Here is a 6,901-nt window from a genome sequence, read left to right as displayed (position 1 = left end):
CAAGGGGCAACACCCTGAAACTAGTCTAGTCTGCAGATGCCAAACCAGCAGGGGGACACTGCTGACCTCCCCTGTTCGAAGGTTATAAAGGACACAGGTTCGTGTGTCACATAGCTAGCTAGAGGCGATGGCTTCTTGGAGCTAATTCACGGCAGCTTTCGTCCTAATTTTGGGACTGCCATGTTGGCTTGGCGATAACTATTAATTTCCAGTACCGCTGCCGTAGTCTCCTTTAGAGAGACTTAGAAATATTAATAACTCTATATATATATATATATATATATATATATGTACATGTGTGATGACTAGCTCTTACAACGTAAAATATTGCTGTAGCTGCTGTAATATACGAATGATAGAAATATTTTAAACAAAAAGTACTGTATATAATATCAATTTTACGATTTGAATATGAGCCATGAGTTAACAGAAAAAAGATAGAAACAACACTTCGAAATGGCTGATGCCATCATTAGAATATTTCTTTCATTTGCTTTAAAATGATTTATATTCTAGTCTATTTCTGGATGAAAAAAGATTGTGTAACTAAGTTTTAAATATTGGATTATATGAGGAAACCATTAAACGAGAGCGAATCCTTGTGACATGTTACGCGCTCTCTAAAAATAAAAATAAAATACAGGCAAAATTATTGCAATTTCCAGACAAATGACGAGGTGAGGGTGCAAGATATGCAACAGAAGAAAGTTATTTGTGAAGGATATTACAATGTGTACGCCACCAAAATATGGAAATTGTAAACATTCTTCGATACATTTTGGTAGAACTTGAACTCATGTTCGAATTGTGCATTAGTGTTTTACTCAATTATATTTCAACAAAAATTTCAACAATATCATAAATAATTTGGATGAATAGACACACAGGAAAAATGAACAAGTTATCTGGAAGGTGTGTTTCAAAGTATTGCTGTGTATTTCTCATTGAAAATTCTCCATCAAACATCAATCATCTTGGAAATGAAAAGAGGGAAATTGATTTTGTTACTTTGATCTATAAAATCTTATTTTCTTTTATTTTTTTTTAATCTTATGAGGACATGAATTTGAATAAAAATATGATAAAAACATTTTCGTTATTAAAAGTTTTCTTGATATATTTAACTTTGTATTATGTATTTGATGCTCACTTTTTCTTAGATAAAACTCATTACTTTAAATTTCTTACATATTATCAGCGGGGTGATATGTGTCAACCTATTACGTGTGCGGTAGAGATCGCGTCTTTATTTATTTATTTATTTATTTATTTATTGAGAAACAAGAAACTGATACTATTTCATAACAGAACTAATTTCACATTCCTCTCTAATGTTTTTGAAGAAATCATCAGCATCAAAACAACCCATTTATTCACTTGCAATGCAGCAAAGCAAAGATAACGAAAATTTGGTGTCCGGTAATGTGCACCCAGAATAATACTCCATTACAGCTTATTTCTACTGTCTTGTTAACGAAAGTATATATTGGACAATGTATTAATGTGTACTCTTTGACAAAAATAAAAATAATTGAAGGCTGAATAGTGGATATCCATCTGCGAGTTACCTTTCAGCTTAGATACGTTCGATCAGGATTGATCTGTGTCTAAAAAAAAAATAATAAAAACAGATAAAAAATAGAAATTTAGGTACAAGCTGAGTGGTTGACAGAATCCCAGTTATCACAGAACATCCCAAGTGATTAACAACTGGCTGGAATGCCGAATTTCAGAGGGAGGAATTAGATCGGAATAATAGATATGTTGATTGCATGTAGTAGTTCATTGAGCGATTATGTGTCTGCGGTATCAGGATTTTCCATGAAGTAATCGTATAAAATGTAGATATAAAGCTATGACATATTCCCAAAAATATCAACTTCTTCCATAATACAGTGTGCAATCACTAAGTCAGAATGGGTAATTCAGCTTGGTCGCCTGGTTGACTAATATTAGCAGAGAAAACTCTTTTAAATTCCCTCATACCTGTTTTTTTATATATATGTGGAGAGTCATATCGCACAATTTTGTCATTGTTTGAATATATCTGCAATAAAGACAGATGAGTATAGATGTAACAACTTTGACCCAAGATCGGTTTGATCACAACTGACCTTACTAATAATACAACTGCATAACTTTTATGGAGTCGAACAATGGAAAGAAAAGTAAGTATCATCTAGAGCAGCGTTTCTCAAACTGGTAAGTAACAAACAACTCGAAAATAATGCATGTGAAATCTTCAACTCTTTATCAATGTTTGGTCATCAATATTTGGTTGAAGAAGCTTACGATATTAAAAAGCACCTTAATCTTAATCACAACAATCAATCTAGCACTTTTATATCCTAGCCTTTCTCCCTACTATGAACAAAACTGAACAAGAGTAATCTCATGTAACCATATTCAACCCCATTATATTCACAGAGGCATGCCAGACTTACAATAAACGCCACATTCCGCTATGTATACAGTGTAATAAATTACTTGATAAAATATATGAGAATATTTCCAAAGTTCCGCTATGTTCTGTATTCTTCAATGGTCTTGTTAGGAAGATGCGGCCGTGACAGTCGCATTTTTGTGGCTCTCCGAAATATTTACACTCGCTGCAGGTTATATTACTCTGAACCAGCTGAAAGTTGACGGCTGCAGGAAAAATATCGGCAAGGATGAAGGCGGCGAGCTGGCAGAAACGTTAGAACGCCGGACGAAATGCATCGCGGTATTTCGTGTGGCGTTAAGTTCTGAGTTCAAATTCCGCCGAGGTCGATTTTGCTTTCATCCTTTCGGGGTCGATAAATTAAGTACCAGTTATGCACTGGGGTCGATGTAATCAACTTAATCCGTTTGTCTGTCCTTGTTTGTCCCCTCTATGCTTAGCGCCTTGTGGGCAATAAAGAAATAAGAAACGCTAGCACACCGGGCGAAATGCTTAGCGGTATTTCGTCTGCCGCTACGTTCTGAGTTCAAATTCCGTCAAGGTCGACATTGCCTTTCATCCTTTCGGGGTCGATTAAATAAGTACCAGTTACGCACTGCGGTCGATATAATCGACTTAATCCATTTGTCTATCCTTGTTTGACCCCTCTGTGTGTAACCCGTTGTGGGCAGTAAAGAAAGAAGAAACGTTTGCACGCCGGGCGAAACGCTTAGTGGTATTTCGTATGTTTTTACGTTCTGAGTTCAAATTCCGCTGAAGTCGACTTTGCCTTTCATCCTTTGGGGGTCGGAAAATTAAGTACCAGTTGCGTACTGAGGTCGATCTAATCGACTGGCACCATCCCCCAAAATTTCGGGCGTTGTGCCAAGAGTAGAAAAGAATATAAGCAAGGATGAAATTCACACACATGGCCTCCCAAGGGGACTGAGTTGCCTTTTTAAAGCGCAGCCCAAAAATGTGGGCCATTTTAGGTAACGATATGCAGAGATCTGAAAATAAAAAAGGCCCTGAGTAAGAATCTAATGAGAACAGATAAACCCGAGCATCAAAGAGAGGTGCAATTGCAGTAGAAATTATGGAGTTTGTGAGAAAACATCTCGGAACGTCGGCGCTTTTGATGCGTTTATTCAGCAAAATATATAAACGCATTGCAAACGTTTGTATCTCTGTGAAATATAGAAGTAACTATAATAATCTTGATGGTAGCTTAGCCTAGTCCGATAAGTTTTTCTAAATTATAGTTGGCATTAGAAGAATGTTATTACTTCATAGTAATTATGCAATGATAAATCAAGTAGCTTTTACTAAATAATGAAATATTCCGATAAGATATTTTTTCGCAAAAAACATGAGCTTGTATTTGAAACATGAAATAAGTGAAACAATTTAGGCTAAAGCATACATTACGATATAGTTTAAGTAACTATGCTTACCCATACGTACATACATATATGTATATGTTCATACATCCATACATGTATGTGCATGCACGCGCAAGCACACACACACACGTATATATATATATATATATATATATATATATATATATATATATATATATATATATACACGGGATCAGAGAGATATATATTTTAAAACATAATTAAACATTCTAACATTAAAATCGACAATATATTACGATCAGTAAAAAAAAAAAAATTTCTGTGAATTTATTAATATTATCTTTATTAATAAATGCGTGGAATAACTCACCGTTATTTGTTCAAGCGTTAACAATCAAATCTCTGTACAGTTAACCGATAAGATAAGAAGAAAATTAATTTGCCTGGGAAATTACCGACGTGTTACCTTTATATAATAACATAGTATGTGCTTAATATCAAAATAATGCGAGATCCATAATTTTTTGCAACCTACGAGAATTTATTGCAACTTATGTTAGTCTTGAATATTTACTTTTCGAACCAACGAAGCACATTTCACTTTCGTAGCGTTTCTGGTCTTTTAATAGGATTGGCATGGCCGTTCAAGTTTTGTAGTTACTCAGTTGATATACTCTACTTAATGTCACATATCTGGGTGAAGCATGCTTGGTACCACTTATTTTCATGCTTCTTGAAATTTTTCCCGCAAATTTTCTCATATATTCGGAACACAAAGTAGAATTTCGGTTTTTGTGTCGTTATTACAAACGCAGGCACGCTACGTGCTTAACAAGGTCGCTTTGCAACCACGTGGTACTTGATTCCGTGACACTGCGTGGTATCGTCGGCAAGTGACTTCTACAATCACCCTGGGTCGACTAGTGCCTTATGAGTGAATCTTATCACGGAAACTGTTCAGAAGCCCGTTATATATATATATATATATATATATATTCATATATGTGAGTGTGCCTGTGTGAGTGTGCGTGGTTATTTCTGGATGTTTGTGTATGTCAGCTTCTCACGCTTGACAACCAGTTTTGGGTTTTTTTATGTCCATGTAAATTAGCGGTTCGGCAAAAGAACCGGTAGAGTAAATACCAGCCTAAAGAAACATATGTATCGGGGTTAATTTGTTTGACTAAATCCACTGAAGCCGCTGTTCGAGTATGGTGGCAGTTCAATGACTGAAACAGGTAAAAAAGAAAAGGAAAGATAAAAAAGATTATTTTTTCTCTTTGTACCTGATAAGATTCTACCCTTCCAAAGACTGTCAAGTGTTATCGGTTGGTTTATTAAAATAATGCAAATAAACCATTATGTTTTTACTGAGAATCGAAACAATTTCATGATCTCGACATACCGATCTTTTTTTTATATATACCTACCCATATTTGATTTCCATGGCGTTATGTCTCTCCCAATTTACAAAATAAAATGTGATCTGCTGTTGAATGTATCACTAATGGAAACCAGGTAACTTTTAATAAGCAAACCATCTATCCATCTTCTCTCCACACTCATTCTGGGTGGGTCGTGGAGTTAGAGTCATCAGGTACCTACTTCATATGGTCCGATCAAAAATAACAATCATTATACTTTACAGCTGGTTTCTCAACTGTGATCAAATGAGACTATTGATATTACCCATCCATTTCCTTCTTGGTCATCACTAGACCTCCTGCCGGTTGGCTCGGCTTTAAGTAACTGTATTCCAATTCTTTCCTGCGACATTCTAGTCATATGTTCGACGTACCGGGACTGTGACCACTTGATGTGGAGAAGTAATGACACGCCCTGGAATAAATAATTTTCGAGATACATTATAATGTTGCACGCATACTGCAATTCTAGGACAAGAAATATATTTCAATTGATATTTTTTTTTCTTGTTTGCACTACCACATGATTTTCATGCGCATTGTTGAAGCCGGTACTGATCGGTGACCTTTGTTTACAAATAATTACATTGGTTTCAATTTTGGCACAGAGCCAGCAAGTTCGTAGAAGGTGGGTAAATTGATTACGTGGCCCCTAGTGCTGAACTTGTACTTATTTTATCGACTTTGAAAGGATGTAAAGTAAAGTCGACCTCGGTAGAATTTCAACTCAAAATATAAAGACAGACTAAATGCTGCTAAGCATTTTACCCGGCGTGCTAACGATTCTGCCAGCTCACCACCTTTTGTTTGTCTTTAAAACAATGCTAGCCAAATGGGCTAAGATATTACTAGACTAAAAAGTAGGAGTGCATACGCTTCAGTTGCGCTCTTCTATGGCTATTGCTAAGGTAGTATGGGATGTGCGTGTATGTATGTATTTCATGGGGTTCCTTCGCAGTTGCTGTCTACCTAATGCACGACCTATGAAATAATGAAAACATTGTATTATAAAATTCATCAAATACTATTGAGTCTGAAAAAGAAATAAAATATATATCACATAAATTCAACCGCAAATGCGAGTTATTAATCGCCATTATGAAATTTGGTATCGGCTAAAGATGCTGTTCTATATAAGTAGCTGGGTATTATTTATTCCTTTATGTAAAAGTTCTTTATAATTGTATTGAATACCAGACATAAATAATATTTCGGAGTGCTTGTGATCTGTATTTACATTTGGTAATAATATCGTACTCATTCTATATATACAGAATTCATAATTTGAAAGTTATTACGTATATCTGAAATTTATTGACATCATTATATACAAATATACAGGGGGTATATGTATGTATGTATGTATGTATGCAATGTATGTATGTATGTATGTATGTATGTATGTATGTATGTATGCGTGGTGGCACATAATTCCATTATGCATTTTCATTGTACATTTTATGTAGTGTTCTCACTACATGGATAAATGAAGCTTGTACGAAACGTACGTACTGCTATAACCAATTGAATGTTTGTTGCTTTTCTTCAAATTTTATTCACCAAATCTCTTGATTTTGTTTTTGGTTTTTACCCTACCAAATTCTGGTGCCTCAAACATTTTAAGTACCACATTTAATCTTCTGATTAAATCTATATTATTATTATTATTATTATTATTATATATATATATA

The sequence above is a fragment of the Octopus bimaculoides genome, chromosome 1 (assembly GCF_001194135.2).
Source record: "Octopus bimaculoides isolate UCB-OBI-ISO-001 chromosome 1, ASM119413v2, whole genome shotgun sequence".
NCBI lineage: Eukaryota > Metazoa > Mollusca > Cephalopoda > Octopoda > Octopodidae > Octopus > Octopus bimaculoides.
Note: the sequence above shows the minus strand (reverse complement) of the source record.